Raw genomic sequence first — 20,290 nt, forward strand, 5'->3', positions numbered from 1 at the left:
GCAGAAATAAAGTCAGAAGCCATATGAGGGAGGGAAAAGAGGAGCAATGAGCATAGTATTAGAATATATAACTTCGAGGTGGTAGCAAAAGTTATTTGTGGACATGTCTGATAGGAAATTGAAAATAAAGCCTAGCGGTATATGTTGAGGTACTATTTGTGCAGAAATTATAACTGAAGCCTTATTAGTAGATCTCTGAGAGAGAGAGTATAGAGTACAGATTTTCAGACTTTAGTGGCAATAAGAATATCTTGGAGTTGGTGATTCTGACCACAGAGATTCTGATTCAGTGGGCTTAGGATGGGACAAAGAAATCCATATATTACAATAGCACCCCAAGGATTTTGATGCAGATAGTCTGTGCCCTATACTTTAGGGCAGTGGGTCTCAAACTTTAACATGCATCAAAATTACCTGGAGGGCTTGTTAAACCACAGATTGCTGGGCCTCACCCCTAAGGATTCTGATGCAGTAGACCATGGGGCCAGGCAAATTACCATTCTAACAAGGCAAATGCTTATGCTGCTGGTCTGGGGACCACATTTTGAGAATGCCTACCTTAGAATGATTTCACTGACATATAGATATTAAAAGAGATTCAAGAACAGACTTCTGGAAAATAATCACTTTCAGGGGGAGCAGAAAGAAGAAGAACTGGTGCACAGTTATAAACCCAGAGATAAGCACCATAGGAGTAAGCTGGCTTGAAGATGCAAGTGAGTGAGGGACTAAAAAAAGGAGCAAGGGTCTGGAACAGTCTAAAAGGATGTGGCTAAGTCATAGGAAGAGTGAGCTTGCAAAATGAAGGCCATGTCACTTGGCAGGACATGGTGAAGTAGGAGGACTTTGAGCTCACCTCCCTCATGAACACATCAAAATTATAACTACACATAGAGCAACTCTTGCTGAAATTGACCTGAAGACTAGCAGACTGGCTCCTCTACAACCAAGGCTGTAAAGAAAGAATCACATTGGGTTTGGTAGGAGGACAGGAAAAGTGATCTAGATGGGACCTTCACCCCTAGTGGGTGACCCAGAAGAGGCGGGTGATATCACAGGCTCATAGATCCTCCCTGGGGAGTGTGGGGTTCAAGCCACACATTAGGCATGCCAGCCCTGGAGTCTGACTCCAGGAAGACAAGCCCCTTTGTTGGTTTGAGAACCAGAGGGGCTTACAAGAGAGCTGTAAGGAACCCAGAATCTGTTCTTGGAGAGTGTGCACACAGTCTTTCTTACTCCTGGGAACACTGTGGAGGCTACAGATTGAAAAATGCCTGGTGTTCTGGCCTGCTTGCCAGGATCACCCAGTATGCCCTCCAGCCCACACTGGGTTCCTGCTCCTGCATCTCCTCTCCGGCACTGATCCCCACTAAGGTGGAGGCAGCCATTGCCAAGGAGAGTGTGCACACCTGGAGGGAACAGAACTGGTCTGGGCCCTGACCCTGCCTCTGACCAGAGCAGAGGCAGATATTGCCAGAGCAGGAGTTTGTGTACAGACTTGGGAGGGAGTGGAACCAGCTCCAGGGTAGAGGTTGCCACTGCAGGTGTGTGCATCTGTGTGCAGACTTGGGAACATGTGGAAACAGCTGAGTAATATGACTCCAACCCCTTCAGTCCCGACCCAGTCTCTAACCAAGGTGGCATACCTGGGAAAAAGTAAAACCAGTGCAAAAGTGCAGCCCCAAGACCTCAGGCCCCAGCCATACCCTCAATCATCATAGAGATGGCTATTACATCTGGGAGAAACCCAACTCCCTCAGGGCTCCTGCTCTAGCCCCTTGTACCCTGACCCCACCCCCAACAGGACAGTGACTGCCATTGAGCCTAGGAGAAGCCCAGGCTCACACCTGGCTTTGGCTTCAGTCCCTCTGAATCCAGCCCTACCTCCCAGCAAGGTGGTGTGTGCCAGATCACCCAAGGGGAAGGCACAGCCTGTGCTCATTTCAGATCCCGATCTCCCCCCAAAGCCACTGGGCACGGCACACATAGACTGCAAAGGGATGCTCCCACACAAGGATTTGCCTTCAAAGACTGGGATAGATAACTGTTTCACCTAATTTTGTAGAGACAGAGAAAGTTAAACAAAATGAGAAGACAGAAATATATGTTTCAAATGAAAGAACAAGAAAAAAAAGAAACCCTAATGAAAAAGAGATAAATAGTTTACCTGATAAAGAGTTGAAAGCAATAATAATAAGAATGTGAAATGAGAAATGACTTTGGGAAAACAGTAGATGAACAAATGGTAATTTCAAAAGAGAACTAGAAAATATAAAAAAGAACAAAACAGAGCTGAAGGATATAATAAGGGAACTGAAAAATACAGTAGAAGGAATTAACAGATTAGGTGATACAGAACATTTAAGCAATCTGGAAGACAGAATAGTGAAAATCACCCAATCAGAATAGCAAAAGAAAAACAAAAAAACAAATAAACAAAAAAAGAGGATCATTTAAGGGACCTCTGGGACAACATCAAACATACTGACATTTGTATTATAAGGCTTCCAGAAGAAGAGAGAAAGAAAGGGGCAGGAAATGTATTTGATGAAATTATGGTTGAAAACTTCCTAAACCTGAAGAAGGAAACAGATATCAAGGTACAGGAAGCAAAGAGAATCCCAAACAAGATGAACCCAAAGAAACCCACAGCAAGAGAAAGATAAAGATAATGATAAAGATAAAGACTTTTAAAGGCAGCAAGAGAAAAACAAAGAGTCACACGCAAGGGAACCCCCATAAGGCTATCAACTGATTTTTCAACAAAAACTTTGCAAGCCAGAAGGGAGTGACATGATATATTCAAAGAACTGAAAGGAAACACCTGCAACCTAGGATACTCTACCCAGCAAGATTATCATTCAGAATTGAAGGAGACATAATGAGCTTCTCAGACAAGTAAAAACTACAAGAGTTCATCAATACTAAACCCATCTTGAGTCTTCTATAAGTGGAAAAGTAAAGGCTACAACAAGAAATAAGAAATTATAGGAAGGGAAAAATCGCACAAGTAAGGGCAAGTATATGGTAAAGGAAGTGGTTCAGCCACTTAAATAAGCTAGTACAAAGGTTAAAAGACAAAAATTATAAAATCAACTATAACTACAATGAACAGTTAAGGGATAGGCTTGAAGATGTAAAATATGACATCAAAAACACAAAATGTGGGGAGAGGAGTAAAAATGTAGATCTTTTAGAGTATGTTTGAACTTAAATGACCTCCAGTTTAAAACAAGTAGATATAGTTATAGGTCAACATATATGAACCCATGGTAAACACAACTCAAAAACCTACAAAAGACACACAGAAACTAGAGAGAAAGGAGCACAAGCATGCCACTAAAGAAAATCACCAAACCACAAGGAAAGAAATGAACAAAAGAAGAAAAGAACAGAGAACTATAAAAACAACCATAAAACAAATAACAAAATGGCACTAAGTACATTCCTATCAATAATGACTTTAAATGTCAATGGACTACATGCTCCAATCAAAAGACATAGGGTGGCTGATTGGATAGAAAAAACAAGACCCAAGACCCATCTATATGCCGCTTATAAGAGACTCATTTCAGAGCTAAAGACTCACGCATACTGAAAGTGAGGTAATGGAAAAAGATATTTCATGCAGATGGAAACAAATGGGATATATATATATATATATGTACAATGGAAAATTATTCAGCCATAAAAAGAATGAATTTTTGCTGTTTGCAACAACATAGATGGACCTGGAGGGTATTATGCTTAGTGAAGTAAGTTGGACAGAGAAAGACAAATACTTCATGTTTCTACTTATATGTGGAATCTAAAAAATAAAGCAAATGGACAAATACAACAAAACAGAAACAGACTCCTGGATACAGAGAACAAACTAGTGGTTACCAGTGGGAAGAGGGGTTGGGGGAAGCCCAGGATTGAGGAAGGTGATTAAGAGGTACAAACTACTAGATATAAAATCAGTAAGGTACAAGGATGTAATGTACAGCACAGAGAATATAGCCAGTATTTTATAATAATTTTAAATGGAGTATAACCTATAAAATATTGATCCATTATGTTATACACCTGAAATTAACATAAAATTGTAAATCAACTATACTTCAATTAAAAAATTTGAAAAATATGCTCAACATCACTAATTATTAGGAAAATGCTAATCAAACTAAAAATAAGATACTGGAACTTACCTAAAGTAGATCTTAAATTTAAAAAGTTAAAAACATCAAGCATTCATATGGAGGTGGATCATTTGGAGCTCTCATACGTTGCTGGTGACAATGTAAGACAGCATAACCATTTTGGAAAGCTGTACTTCAGCTCCTTATAAAGTTAAACATGTACGTACTGTATGACCCACACAAAAACCTATACATGAATATTTACAGCAGCTTTGCTTATAATAGTTAAAAAATGGAAAACAGTAGCTATCATTCCACAAGTGCTTAGAAAATCAAACTAAGGTACATCCATACGATGGAATACTGTGCAGCAATAAGAAGAATGGACTTTAGATTCGTGCGTAAACATGGATGAATCTGAGATGCACTTTGCCAAATGAAAGAACTCAGACCTGAAAGGCTACATGGTGTATGATTCCAATTATATGACATTCTGCAAAAGGAAAACTATAGGGAGGAAAACAAGTAAATGATGCCTGGAGCCATGGGGTGGGCAGAAGAGTTGTCTTTAAAGGAGTAGCACAGGGGAATTTGGGGTTGGGGTTTAGAACTCTTCCATATGGAACTGTGGTGGTAAATACATGACTCTATACACTTGTCAATCCTTTAGATGTATACACCACAAAAATAAACAACTATTTACTGCACATTAATAGAAAATCAACAAGGATGTGAATAAAGATGGAATATAGACTGTGCAGAAAAATGAAGGCCATAGCTACCTAACTGGATGTCAAAAAAGGATGTCAAGATCAGGAAAATAAAGAGAGGGGAGAAATCTTCAACTTTTATTCCATTGAAAAGTCCTTGCTTTCTTTCCTTTCTCTGGTGCACTTGTCCTGCAAAATACCATTACATGTTTGGTCATCCCCCATATATGGCTATTGAGTGCCTCAAAGTAACTAAAACCTTTTCTGAATAAAGGTATTCAACCCTGTGTATTGTCCTATTTTTCCCAGCTAAGATCTCTTTCACATTTCTCATATTCCCAAAACCCATTTTTGAAATTACCTAGCATTCCCACCATATCTCCTCAAAACTCTCAGCAGATACTCTTTCAATGTCTTGAGCCTTGATCCTTTCCTTTTATTTGCTAGTGTACGGAATAATTAGTTGGTTCTCTATCATCCTCCAAAAGTGAGCACTGAGGTTATTTTTAGTGTGATCCTGAACTCAGGGATTTAAAAATATTTTATTATGTTTTTATCCATTAAGTTATTGTTCTTTTTGATACTCAAATTTTCTCAATTTTGGCCAGTAGGAAATACTTCAAACTGGACCCTTATCCTGCTGGTACAACCTCAGTAATCACCGATAGCTCTTTTGCTTTCCAGTATGACAAACTTTCCAGATCCGTATTGTATATACCTTGTCTGAGACTGGGATTCAGCCATTTGTTCAAGAAGCCTTTACTTATTTTAATTTTTAAAAAGTTTACCAGCTGGAAATTGCAGTGTGTTCAGAATTACAGGGTGTTTTCTATTCTCTTTTTGAAGCACTCTCCTTTTGTTTCTAATTTTTCTTTAACTTAACTGGATGATTCTTCTCAGTCTTTATAAGTATTGATTTCCCACACAATCTCAACATACACACACTCTCCAGGTGATCATATCCATTCCTCTAATCTACAAAAACTACACCCTTATGACAATATTTTTCAATCTAAGCTACCAGCAAAGGCCTCTCTTATAAACTCTTTATTCCTCATCACATTTCTTCATTCTTTTTTCTTTTTAAAAATCCCTCCCTTACACCTTACACCACCCTGTTTCCCCTCCATATCTGTTAATGTCACTCCACTACCACCCATGCAGATTTTCAAGCCAAAATATAGGGGCCCTTGTGGAGTCCCCCTCTTTTCTCATTTACCACTTGCAGCCCATTGCTGAGACCTGTCAATATTAACCACTACCAGAGTGGACCACAACACCCTAACCTCCAGAAGTATTCAGCACCTCCTAATGGGTATTCTGCCTTGACTCTTGGACCCTCTTCAGTCTACTCTCAGCAGAGCACCTGGCAGAAGTTTAAAAAATGTTTAGACATGTTACTAATCTCAGCCTAAAACCCAAGGCTTACCATCACATTTAGAATAAAACCCAACCCTTTATCATGGCCTTCCAGGCCTCTGTTTACTTCTCAGCCCTGATCTCTCCCCTTATTCACACTTTGCCAGCCAAATGGCTGTGTCTATTCCTTAGACACACCAGGTTCATTCTTCTCGCTGAATCTTCACTCTTTCCAATAACTCTCCTGAGAATGTACTCCCCTATCACATCTCTTATTTCTAATAGCTCTCTTAGCAGTTTCCTTCATCCATCTGGAATTTATTGCAAATATTTATTAAATAATAGAATGAATAAGTGGATAAAGCTGAATAAATCAATATTTCTTTCTTCAATTTTGTTCTCCTTCAAAAATCTTCAATTTTGATGTCAGAATGAGATCAAGTACCAGGAGTAAAGGGAGAGGAAAGATACAAGCACTTGAAGGTAGGAAATGCTTAGTATAGTTATTGTAGTTCAAGTACTGGAAAATTCAATGAAGAACATGTAGAAGTAACCTGGCATCTCTGTTGGAGTCTTATGTGAATATTAAACTTTAGATTGTTAACAATAACAAGGACACACGATATTTAGATCTATAGCTTAGGCAGTTTTAATTGATATGGAGACACGCTACTGAAATGCCTTTGCCCCTAAGATTGTACCAAATTTTCACTTAGAGTTCTGTGATGTGAGACTTGAAAATTTGTGAAAAGAAATGAAAAAAACACTATTTTCATATATGTGTTATATGGTTTTCCTTGGCTAACTATAAGAAACAATGTTTTCAGGGAATTTTACAGCACTTAACAGTCTTGTTCTACTGTCTTTTGGCCTCCATTATTTCTGATGAGAAATTAGTAGACATTCAAATTGTTGTCCCCTAAATGTAATGTATAATTTTTCTCTAGATGCTTTCATGGTATTTTTACTTTTGATTAATTTTTTTTAACAGTGTGACTATGATGTGCCTAAGCATATGGTTTTCATTGCACTTATTCTTCTTGGGGTTCACTGAGCTTTTTGAATCCATAAATGTATCATTTACAAAATTTGAGAATTTAAAATCTATTATTTCTTCAAAATTTTTTTCTGCCATATTCTCTCCTCTCCTTCTGGGACATCAATTACACATATGTTAGATCCTTTGTTATATTCCTATAAATCCTGATCATTTGGTTTCATTCCTTTTTCCCTCTTACTCAGATTGTATGATTTCATTGATCTATCTTTAAGTTCACTGATCCTTTCTGCTATGTATTCATTCTGCTTTCAGCCCATCTACTAATTTATTTTTCACATTTCATGTGTTTTCATTTTAGAATGAAAAACTTGATTTTATTTTATAGCTTCTGTTTCTTTGCTGATATTTCCTATCTTCTTATTCATCACAAGCATGTTTTCGCTTACTTCACTGAGCAGAGTTATAACAGCAGGCATAAAATCTTTGTCTACTAATTCTAACACAGAGGTTATCTTGGGATTAGTTTCTGTTGATTGTCTTTTCTATTGAGAACTGTTGATATTTTCTTGGTTCTTCGTTTGCAAAGTGATTTGGCATTACATTCTAGACATTCTGAATATTATGTGTGGTGGCTCCAAATTCTGTTACTTTCTTATGAGGAATGTTTATTTTTTGTTTCTTGGATGTTTGTTTGTTTCTCTAGACAGACAATAAACTTGTTTGGACTCAAACTGAAAACTCTTTCTCTCGGGTATAAGCTCCAATTTAAATTACACTCCCTTATCCTTAGCTAGGTGGCTTCTGGTTGCATGATTCAGGGGCTACCAGAGATTTGGGCACAGTTATATAGAGAAGCTGAGGGTCATCTCTATTTATCTCTCTTTTCCAGAATTTCCCCTTCACTATCCAGTTGCTGTAGTCTCTTAAATTCTTTCTTCTAGTTCTTCAGTCTACAAGGACTATCATTGGGTTTTAATAAATACTTTTAGTAACACCACTAGGCACTGACTACCTGCACTCTCAGGTTAAAAGTCATAAAAACAGGAAACACAGCATGGTAGTTTCCTTTCCCTTTGTCCAAGTGCTGATTTCTCTCTTCCTTTTGGTCACTCTCCAGTAATTTCAGGTACATTTTTGTCTGTTTATTTGTTTTATTTTGTTTTGTTTTTGCACTGAGTTTGTAGGTGGTATCCTCAGGAGACTCAGTATGATAGAGGTGTATTTAGCTATCCTGGCAGTGGAGCTTTAAGGAACATTCTTTACTTAAAATTTAAAATAAAGTTTACTTAAAATTTTAGTATTTTTGATATCAAAATACTAAAATATATTTAAATGAGAGATAATAGTTAATGTCTATTATTATCCAAAATCAAAGTCTTTTTTTTTCCCTTCAAGACTTTGCTTGGACTTTTAGAATGAAAGATTATAGAACAGTTTCATAGTTTATCCTTTTCTGTAACTTATTAAATGCAATTTTCATTACTTGGTTTTATTCAGTGACTATTTTGCATGGGCATAGTTTTTGGCCATGGATATACATTGAAGGGTAAATTAGACTATCTACCCTTAAGAAGCTCTATTTAATAGAGGAGACCAAATACATCAACAAGTATTGTAACAGAGGTATTAACTGCTATTTCATAGATAGTTCCAAAGTGCTTTGGGAACACATGGAAAGGTAAAATTAGCTTTGTTTGTAGAGTAGGTGTGGAGGGACAAGGAAAACACTGTAGGAAAAGATAAGATTTATAAACTGAGCCTTGAAAGTTTATAAGAGCTCACAGGTAGTTCAAACAGCGTGATAGACATATATATATATATATATATATATATATATATATATATATATGCACATACATACATACTGAGGGTCAAAAGCCATGAATAGTTACCTTTTAATGATGCTATGCACACTATGTAGCTATAAATTTAATTAATTTGATATCATAATTGACATTTCAGGAGAGAATGTGATTTCATTAGGGAAGGCAATGATCTCTTTAATTCATTTTGAAAAAACTTTTAATTTTGAAATATTATAGATTTATAGGAAGTTGCCAAGATAGTACAAAGAGTTTCTGTGTATTCTTCACTCATCTTCTCCCAATGGTCACATCACACATAATTATAGTACAATATAAAAACCAGGAATTTAATATTGGTATAATGTATATGTATAGCTCTATGCCATTTTAACACAAGTATAGATTTGTGTAGCCACCACAGCATCAAGATAACAGAACAATTACGTCACCACAAAGACTTCCCTCATGCAACCCCTTTATTATCACATGCACTCGCCCCCTCCAACTATCCCTAACCTCTGAAATCCACTAATCTCTTTTCCATCTTTATAATTTTTTCATCTTGAGACTGTTACATAAGTAGAATCACCTTATGTGACCTTATGAGACTGGCTTTTTTCACTCAGCACAATGCCCTTGAGATCCAACCAAGTTGTCGCGAGTACCTATATGTATTGCTGTATGTTTTTCTCTCAACATTACTCTAGCTACATTCCTAAATGTTAATAAGTTGGGTTCTCATTTTCATTAAATTCAATATACAGTTTTGTGTCCCTTTAGACTTCTTTCTGAACCCATGGATTATTTTGATTCTAAGTGTTTGTAGGTTTTCCTGTAACCTTTCTATTACTGATATTGATTTAATTCCATTGTATTCAGAAAACATACTCTATATGATTCCAGTTCTTTTAAAACTGTTGAGGTACCTTTTATGACTCAGGATAGGGTCTGTTTTGGTAGATGGTCCATGGGTGCTTGAAAAGAATATTTGTTCTTCTGTTGTTGGGTACAGTGTTCAATAAAGGTCTCTTAGCTCATGTTAGCTGATATCTTTGTTGAGTTCTTCTCTAGTCTTGTTGATTTCTGTCTAATTGTTCCATCAATTACTGAGGGAGGGGGTTTAATGTCTCTAACTATAACTGTGACTTGTCTATATCTCCTTTCATATCTATCAGTTTTTTTTTTTAATTGAAGTAGAGGTGATTTATAGTGTTGTGTTAGTTTCAGGTGTGCAGCAAAGTGATTCTTTTTCAGATTCTTTTCCATTGTAAGTTATTACAAGATATTGACTTTAATTTTCTGTGCTATGCAGTAAATCCTTGTTGTTTATCTATCTTATATACAATATGGTGTATCTCTTAATCACAAACTCCTAATTTATCTCTTCCTCCCCATCCCCTTTCCCTTTTGGAAGCCATAAATTTGTTTTCTATGTCTGTGAGTCTGTTTCTGTTTTGTAAATATGCTCATTTGTATCACCTTTTTAGATTCCGTATACAAGTGATATCGTATGATTTTTGTCCTACTCTGTCTTCCTTACTTCAATTAGTATGATAATCTCTAGGTCCATCCATGTTGCTGCCAATGAGATTATATCACTTTTTTTATGGTTGAGTAATAGTCCATTGTGTAGATCTCAATCTCTCTCTCTCTCTCTATCTATCTATATATCACTATATACATCTCACATCTTTTTTATCCATTCATCTGTTTAGGTTGCTTCCATATCCTTGGCTATTGTAAATAGTGCTGCTGTCAACATTGGTCACCCACCCTCTCTTCATCCAAATATCCAATCTGTCAAGGAAGAAGTCTGTGAAATTGGGCTTGAGGGTAGAGAATGGTATTTCCTAAATCAGTTTTGGCTCTGGGCGTTAGATGTGGGTGGAGTCAGAAGGAGGGTCCAGTGCTAGGTTTATAAAAGCAGGAAGCAAGACATCTTGATGTTAACTATCATCATAACTGCTTCAGTTCTTGCTGGGTCGACTTCATTCATTCTTCCCTGGAGGTAGGGACTTGCAGGGGGCAGGGGAAAAGCTGAAAGTATGGAATGTCAGGGCTTCTTGTGCAAAAAGTGGGTCAGGAGTGGGGGTGGGGTGGGGGGATGGGAGGAATGGGGGATGGCTAAGCCCCCACGTGTTCTGGGGAAGGCCCACACAGGAGAAAGATGGATGGGCCAGGACTATGTACTTGGAAGTACCAGCTATGTCCCTGGGACCCTGACCCTTACCGGGATGTGAGCCTGGCAAGTTGGTTTTACTTTTCAGTTGACACTACCCTGTCCTAGGCTCTGGGCTAGGCCATGAAGTGGGGAGGGGGGTGTTTGGCAGAAGCAAGGTGGAGGGGAGGAGAGGAGATAGGGGGGTCTGCCTGGAATGCTTTGGCCTCGCCCACCCTGTGCTCCAGTCTAACAGTGACTGAAGGAAGGAACCCGCCACCATGGGCGAAGAGAAGACCCATATCACTATCATCAGCCATGTGGACTCTGGCAACTCCACCACCACTGCCGGGCATCTCATCTACAAGTGTGGAGGGATCGACAAGAGGACCATCGAGAAGTTTGAGCAGGAGGCAGTGGAGGTAAGGCACCCGCGGTGTCTGTGTCTAGGACTGGCGGGGAGCTGGAGGAAGGATGTCCAGCTCCTGGGTGGGTCTGGTGGCAGAGCATGGACAGCAGGGTGCGCTGTCAGGTCTAAGGCACCGCTGAAGTCGCCAGGCTAGACCCCTCTGCTCACCGTCGATGATGCTCTACTCACTGCCATCCCTCTGTAGACGGGCAAGTGCTCCTTCAAGTACACTTGGGTGCAGGACAAACTGAAGGCAGAGAAGGCAGAGAGAGAGCAGTGGCAACACCATCGACATCTCCCTGTGGAATTCTGAGACCAGCAAGTACTACATCACCATCATTGATGCCCCGGACCACAGGGACTTCGTCAAGAACATGGTCACGGGCACCACCCAGGTAAAGTAGCCCATGTTCCCAGGGGCCTCCCTATGGGGGGGAGGGGCGGTGGAGGGAGGGAGGAGAGGTTCGGAAGGGGAGGAAACTTAGGCTTTATTTCTGGGACTTGGGGAAGGTCAGTATCATAAGCCTTAGAAGGTTTTCCTCACCCCATACCAATCATCAATTCTGAAAGAACTGGAGAAGGACAGACTCTAATGAGGAGGCTCAGACACCGTCCTCCTTTCAGGCTGGGGCAGGGACCAGGTTTTCTGACACCCAGACAAGTAGTTCACTTGGGGTCCGGGAGGAAGGAGCTAAAACCTCATGTGTGGTACTGGGTGAGAGTTTAACTGGAAGGTGAGACCTCTGTGCACAGCAGCAACCAAGGGACCCACGAATTTTTCCACTTCTGGAGAGGGTCCCATGCCATTCCATACGTTCCCGGAGCTTTACCAAGGGGCCTGGGGCTGCCCGAAGCTCTAGCGTCTTCCCAGCCGGTCCGGCGCTCCCTCCTCTAACTAACCCCTTGACCCCGTGATGTCTGTGTCCTGCAGGCTGACTGTGCAGTGTTCATCGTGGCCGGCTGCTGGGCGAGTTCCAGGCGGGCATCTCCAAGAAAGGGCAGACCCTCAAGCATGGGCTGCTGGCCTTCACCTTGGGCGTGAAGCAGCTGATCGTGCCCGACAACAAGATGGACTCCACCGAGCCCGCCTACAGCTCCATGCGCTTCCAGGAGATCACAAAGGAAGTGAGCGCCTACATCAAGAAGATCGGCCTCAACGGTCTTTGTGACCATCTAGGGCTGGCACAGCGACATGCTAGAGCCCAGCACCAACGTGAGTGCGGGCTGGGTCTGCGGGCGGCCGGGCGGGTGGGCAGCTGGTGCGGGTCCTGGTCCTGGTCCTGGGGTGGGAGCCCAGCTAGCCACGCCCCAGGCTCACCTCTCTTTGCTCTGCATCCCCATCCCCACATATGCCTTGATTCAAGGGCTGGAAGGTTGAGCAAAAGGAGGGCAGCGCCACCAGGGTGACTCTGCTGGAAGCTCTGGACTCCATCCTCCCTCCCACTTGCCCGGTCAACAAGCCCCTGAGGCTGCCTCTGCAAGACTTGTACAAGATTGGAGGTAAGGTGACAGGGCTTCTATAGGAATGATGGAGTTGAATGAGCTCCGGTGTGTGATTTGCCAGGGTTCAGATCCTGACTTGTGAGCTGGGATAAAGTGCCAAAGGCCCCAGCACTTCCAGTTTATCTGATATACAGCATAAACAGCCAGTCATCGGATTCAGTGCTTCCTACCAGTGCTGCAGGTGACCTTGGTCCTTGATCCCAAGAACCAAGGGACCTCCCAGGAAGCCATTTCTCACTGGGTGGGTCTAGAATTGTTGTGACTGCCTGTCCTTCTCCTAATGCACAGGTATCGGCACTGTGCTCGTGGGCCGTGTGGAGACTGGCTTCCTGAAACCCGCATGGTGGTCATCTTTCCTCCAGCAATGTCACCACTGAGGTCAAGTCTGTGGAGATGCACCACGATCCCCTGCCTGAGGCCCTGCCCGGTGACAATGTGGGCTTCAACGTGAAGAATGTGTCACTGAAGGATGCGGCAACGTGGCCAGAGACAGCAGATGGAGGCCCACAGGCTTTGTGGCACAGCTAAATGCCTGGGGAAGTCAAGGGCCTTGGTGCTCTTCGGTGGTGGAAGTGCTTGTTAGGAATTAGTCCTGAGGGACTTCCCTGGTGGTCCAGTGGCTAAGGCTCAGGCTCCCAATGTAGGGGGTCTGGTTGGATACCTGGTCAAGAAACTAGATCCCACATACTGCTAACTAAAGTTCCCAACATGCTACGAAACTAAAGTTCTATTTTAAGGCCCATAGGCTTTGAAGTGTTTTCCTACGCAGGGCTCTATCCCATCCTTCTCCCATTTCCCTCAAATGTAAAATGATATTACAATGGCATAGTGTCAATAGGTTAGTCCAACACTACCATGTCCGCCCCTCTCTCCCACCCTCTCTTTAATATGTATTTTTTAAACTATAGTTGATTTACAGTGTTGTGTTAGTTCAGGTGTGCAGCAAAGTGATTCAGTTCTCTCTGTATATCTATCTAACTATATCTATATCTATTCTTTTTCAGATTATTTTCCATTACAGGTTATTACAATATATTGACTATAGTTCCCTGTGCTATGCAGTAGGCCTTTGTTATTTATCTGTTTTATATATAGTCGTATGTATCTGTTAACCCCAAACACCTAATTTATTCCCACCCCACCCCCACTTTTCCCTTTGGTAACCATAAGTTTGTTTTCTATGTCTGTGAGTCTGTTTCTGTTTTGTAAATAAGTTCATTTGTATCATTTTTTTTAGACTCCACATATAAGTAATGTCATATGATGTTTGTTTTTCTCTGTCTGACTTCCTTCATCTTAGTATGAAAACCTGTAGATCTATTCCTGTCCTCTCCTCCTCTCCATTCTGTTCCTGCCCAGCATGCCCCTCCCCACTTATAATGGAAAAGAATCTGAAAAAGAATATATATACATAGATATATGTATATATATACATATATACATATATCTGAATCACTTTGCTGTACACCTGAAACTTAACACAACACTGTAAATCACCTACACTTCAAATTTTTTGAAAAAAACTGATAGATATGAAAGGAGATATAGACAAGTCACAGTTATAGTTAGAGACTTTAAACCCCCTCCCTCAGTAATTGATGGAACAATTAGACAGAAATCAACAAGACTAGAGAAGAACTCAACAAAGATATCAGCTAACATGAGCTAAGAGACTTTTACTGAACACTGTACCCAACAACAGAAGAACAAATATTCTTTTCAAGCACCCATGGACCATCTACCAAAACAGACCCTATCCTGAGTCATAAAAGGTACCTCAACAAATTTTAAAAGAACTGGAATCATATAGAGTATGTTCTCTGAATACAATGGAATTAAATCAATATCAGTAATAGAAAGGTTACAGGAAAACCTACAAACACTTGGAATCAAAATAATCCATGGGTTCAGAAAGAAGTCTAAAGGGACACAAAACTATATATTGAATTTAATGAAAATGAGAACCCAACTTATCAACATTTAGGAATGTAGCTAGAGTAATGTTGAGAGAAAAACATACAGCAATACATATAGGTACTCGCGACAACTTGGTTGGATCTCAAGGACATTGTGCTGAGTGAAAAAAGCCAGTCTCATAAGGTCACATAAGGTGATTCTACTTATGTAACAGTCTCAAGATGAAAAAATTATAAAGATGGAAAAGAGATTAGTGGATTTCAGAGGTTAGGGATAGTTGGAGGGGGCGAGTGCATGTGATAATAAAGGGGTTGCATGAGGGAAGTCTTTGTGGTGACGTAATTGTTCTGTTATCTTGATGCTGTGGTGGCTACACAAATCTATACTTGTGTTAAAATGGCATAGAGCTATACATATACATTATACCAATATTAAATTCCTGGTTTTTATATTGTACTATAATTATGTGTGATGTGACCATTGGGAGAAGATGAGTGAAGAATACACAGAAACTCTTTGTACTATCTTGGCAACTTCCTATAAATCTATAATATTTCAAAATTAAAAGTTTTTTCAAAATGAATTAAAGAGATCATTGCCTTCCCTAATGAAATCACATTCTCTCCTGAAATGTCAATTATGATATCAAATTAATTAAATTTATAGCTACATAGTGTGCATAGCATCATTAAAAGGTAACTATTCATGGCTTTTGACCCTCAGTATGTATGCATGTGCATATATATATATATATATATATATATATATATATATATATGTCTATCACGCTGTTTGAACTACCTGTGAGCTCTTATAAACTTTCAAGGCTCAGTTTATAAATCTTATCTTTTCCTACAGTGTTTTCCTTGTCCCTCCACACCTACTCTACAAACAAAGCTAATTTTACCTTTCCATGTGTTCCCAAAGCACTTTGGAACTATCTATGAAATAGCAGTTAATACCTCTGTTACAATACTTGTTGATGTATTTGGTCTCCTCTATTAAATAGAGCTTCTTAAGGGTAGATAGTCTAATTTACCCTTCAATGTATATCCATGGCCAAAAACTATGCCCATGCAAAATAGTCACTGAATAAAACCAAGTAATGAAAATTGCATTTAATAAGTTACAGAAAAGGATAAACTATGAAACTGTTCTATAATCTTTCATTCTAAAAGTCCAAGCAAAGTCTTGAAGGGAAAAAAAAAGACTTTGATTTTGGATAATAATAGACATTAACTATTATCTCTCATTTAAATATATTTTAGTACTTTGATATCAAAAATACTAAAATTTTAAGTAAACTTTATTTTAAATTTTAAGTAAAGAATATTCCTTGAAACTCCACTGCCAGGATAGCTAAATGCACCTCTATCATACTGAGTCTCCTGAGGATACCACCTATAAACTCATTGCAAAAACAAAACAAATAAACAGACAAAAATGTACCTGAAATTATTGGAGAGTGACCAAAAGGAAGAGCGAAATCAGCACTTGGACAAAGGCAAAGGAAACTACCATGGTGAGTTTCCTGATTTTATGACTTGTAACCTGGGGGTGCAGGCAGTGCCTAGTGTTGTTACTAAAAGTATTTATTAAAACCCATAGATAGTCCTTGTAGACTGAAGAACTAGAAAAAAGAATTTAAGAGACTACAGCAACTGGATAGTGAAGGGGGAATTCTAGAAAAGACAGATAATTAGAAGAGACCCCAATAGCCAAAGCAATCTTGAGAAAGATGAACAAGTTGGAAACATCACATTTCTTGATTTCATACGATATTACAAAGCTATAGTTATCAAAACATTATAGTACTGGCATAAAAACAGACACTTAGATCAGTAGAACAACAGAGAGCCCGGAAATAAATCAGTAGTCATGCATGACTTTGAGCGGTTTAAGAATTCAGTTAAGGAAGTATCTGCAAATGTTGTAGAAATAAGAAGAGAACTAGAGTTAGAATTGGAATCTAAAGGTGTGACTGTATGTATTCCTGCATTCTCATGTTACAACTTTAACAAATGTAGAGTTGCTTGTTATAGATGAGCAAAGAAATTGGTTTCTTGACACAGAATCTACTCCTGGTGAGATGCTGAAGATGGCTGAAATAACAACAAAGCATGTAGAATATAACATAAACTTAAGTTGATAAAGCAGTGGTTGAGAAAATTTACTCCATTTTTGAAAGAAGTACTACTGTGGGAAAAATGCTATCAAGCAGCACTGTATGCTCCAGAGACATTGATCGTGAAAGGAAGAGTCAATCAATGCAGCAAACTTCATTGCTGTCTTAGTTTTAGAAACTGCCACAGCCACTCTAGTCTTCAGCAAACACCACCGTGATCAGTCAGCAGCCCTCAGCATCAAGGAAAGACCCACCACCAGCAGAAAGATTACAATTTGCTGAAGGCTCAGCTGCTAGCATTTTTTAGCAATAAAGTTTGCTGTTAAATTAAGGTATGTACACTGTTTAGACAATGTTATTGCACACTTAATAGACTAAGTATAGTATAAATATAACTTTTATATTCACTGGGCAAAAAAATTGTGTGACTCACTTTATTGAAATAGTTACTTTGTTGCTGTGGTCTGGAAACTGAACCCATAATATCTCCAAGGTATGCCTGTAATTTGCATATAATATCCAGAGTTTTTAGCTGTACTTAATGAAAGGGATAGCAAAATGTACATTTGCTCCATTTTTATGGAAGATGAAGTCTAAGAATTTTCTAATCCACTTTTTTTGAATAGGTAGTTTATTAACATGACACAAACTCCAAAAAAGTATAACAAATTATATCGTAAAATGTCTCTTTTTTCTTATTCTTCTTCTGCCATACTTCTACTCTTATCTCCGTCCATAGTTTCCTTTTTATCCCTTCAGAGTTCTTTATGCTTATATGAGGAAATGATAAATACAGATTATTTTTATCCCAACTTTTTTACATAAAAGGTGATCTAATATATACACTGTACTGATCCTTTTCCTCCCCTCTCCATTTAGCTATATATTTCAGAGACCATTTTATATCAAGGACATAAAGAGCTTTCTTGTTCTTTTTTTTAAAAAAATTAATTAATTAATTAATTAATGTATTTTTGTCTGCGTTGGATCTTCATTGCTGCATGCGGGCTTTCTTTAGTTTTGGTGAGCAGGGGCTACTCTTCGCTGTGGTACATAGGCTTCTCATTGCAGTGGCTTCTCTTGTTGCGGAGCATGGGCTCTAGGTGCACGGGCTTCAGTAATTGCAATGTGCGGGCTCAGTACTGGTGGCTTGCGGGCTCTAGAGCGCAGGCTCAGTAGTTGTGGCGCACAGGCTTAGTTGCTCTGCAGCATGTGGGATCTTCCCAGACCAGGGCTACTCAAACCCATCCGGGAAGCAGATTCTTAACCACTGTGCCATCAGGGAAGTCCTCTTGTTCTTTTTTATAGTTCCAGAGATTTCTACTATATTAGTAGAAGACATTGTTTTAATGGTATTTTCTAAATTATGTTGGTAAATTGTGAATTTCCTCAGAAGTATTAATATCTTTATATAATGCATAATCTACCAGTGTTTATTCTTTGTTAAACTGTCAGATGTTTGGGAAAGTTGGAGCCAGCTTGTGTGTTTTTCCTTCTAGAATTGCTTACATGTAATATGTTTATTTTGAAGATTAAAACATTTGTCATACATATATTTTTTGTATACTGTGTTTTCCAGATGATCTCAGGGATTCCATGATTCTGACATCTTAGGAGAAAAAGAAAAACGCCAAGTCTAATTATGGGAGTTACAGAACTGTTTAGTGTTTCTAATTGCAAGAAAGTGCTATGCAAGATTTGGATGTTTTCTTTCTACTTTCCGAAGAATGCCAGTAGATGTAGGCTTTCCCTAGGCTCTCTTCCCTGTTCCAAAGTCATGTCTCATGGAGCCTACAGTCAAGTGCTGTCCATCTAAACCAATGTTGTGATTTGTATGAGGTCTTTGGCAAAAACTGTTTTACAAGATTTGCCAGCTCGCATGAATTAGTCCAACCTAACCACCTGGTAAGAAATTAGAAGCTTCTGATTGAAACATAGAAAAAGCAGTTCACTTGCCACAGATAGGGAAACTGCAAAGAAGGAAACTAAAAGAGGTTTCGAGAGTTTTTCTTCAGAGGAGAGTTCTCTTTTTAGGTTTCTTGGCATCATTCTCATAGGTTTTACTGTGATTGCTGCCTGTGAGACTTACCCCCACCCCTGATGGGAGAAAGGAAAGAATCAAGATTGTAACTTTTCCTCCTATTTCTACAATTACCATAAGGAGTTAATGGTATAACTGGAGGTAGCTGAATCAGAGTATAAGGATTTGGTTTATTTTAATGCAGTCATATTGGTAAGTCAAATGGTTAGTAGAGAGTATAGTACAAGGTAGCCATCAATAAGCATTACTAAATAAATAATGTCAAGGAAATTAAGCAAGCTGCTTTGAAAGTATCAACTTAGATCTTAATTGGCTCAAGACACTTGTAGCTGACATACAATCTTTTTTCACTTTTTGTTTTTATTAATGAAATCAAGACTTTTGCTGAGGGAAGGTGATCCTAGCCCCAACTCAGTGATAAATCCTAAATAGCCCAAGCCAGTCACTTGCCAGTGTTTGTCCTAGCAATAGGCATGTGATATAATTTTGACCAGTGAAATATAAAAGGGAGTGTTATTGGTTTTATTTTGTTGTTGTTGTTGTTTTTTGTTGTCGTAGTTCATGTTTTGCAAAAGGTTTCCTTACATAAAAAGAAGTCCTTAGGAAGAAACAGGCTTTCCTATTCCTGGAAATGTGTCAGCTATTTTGTCTGATCTTGACTGAAGACAAAGCCAGTTCTCCGAGGATGGCCTAGTGGCAAATGGAAAGAATTCAAGACCTTGATAATATTATCAAGCCTAGAACTTACCAACTCTGGAGCCTTGTTATATTCCATTTATGTGACATAATGAATTCTCTATATTTTTAAAATTATTGTAATTTGCGTTTTCTTTTATTTACAAACAAAATCATACTAACTGATAAGCTATCTTAATGTGCTACATTTGAACAAAAGAGCAGTGATAATACATTTGTGAAAGTGCATGTATTCAAACACACATTGGTCGGGGCTTCCCTGGTGGCGCAGTGGTTGAGAGTCCGCCTGCCGATGCAGGGGACGCCGGTTCGTGCCCCGGTCCGGGAGGATCCCACGTGCCGCGCAGCGGCTGGGCCCGTGAGCCATGGCCTCTGAGCCTGCGCGTCGGAGCCTGTGCTCCGCAACGGGAGAGGCCACAACGGTGAGAGGCCCGCGTACCGCAAAA

The 20,290-nt window shown here is 39.3% G+C and overlaps 1 pseudogene; it reads left to right on the forward strand.

The window, feature by feature from the left end:
- The first annotated feature begins 11,434 nt into the window (after positions 1 to 11,434).
- LOC116758298 lies at positions 11,435 to 13,655 on the forward strand (annotated as a pseudogene).
- Positions 13,656 to 20,290: the final 6,635 nt, after the last annotated feature.

The sequence above is a fragment of the Phocoena sinus genome, chromosome 8, assembly GCF_008692025.1.
Source record: "Phocoena sinus isolate mPhoSin1 chromosome 8, mPhoSin1.pri, whole genome shotgun sequence".
Taxonomy (NCBI): Eukaryota; Metazoa; Chordata; class Mammalia; order Artiodactyla; family Phocoenidae; genus Phocoena; species Phocoena sinus.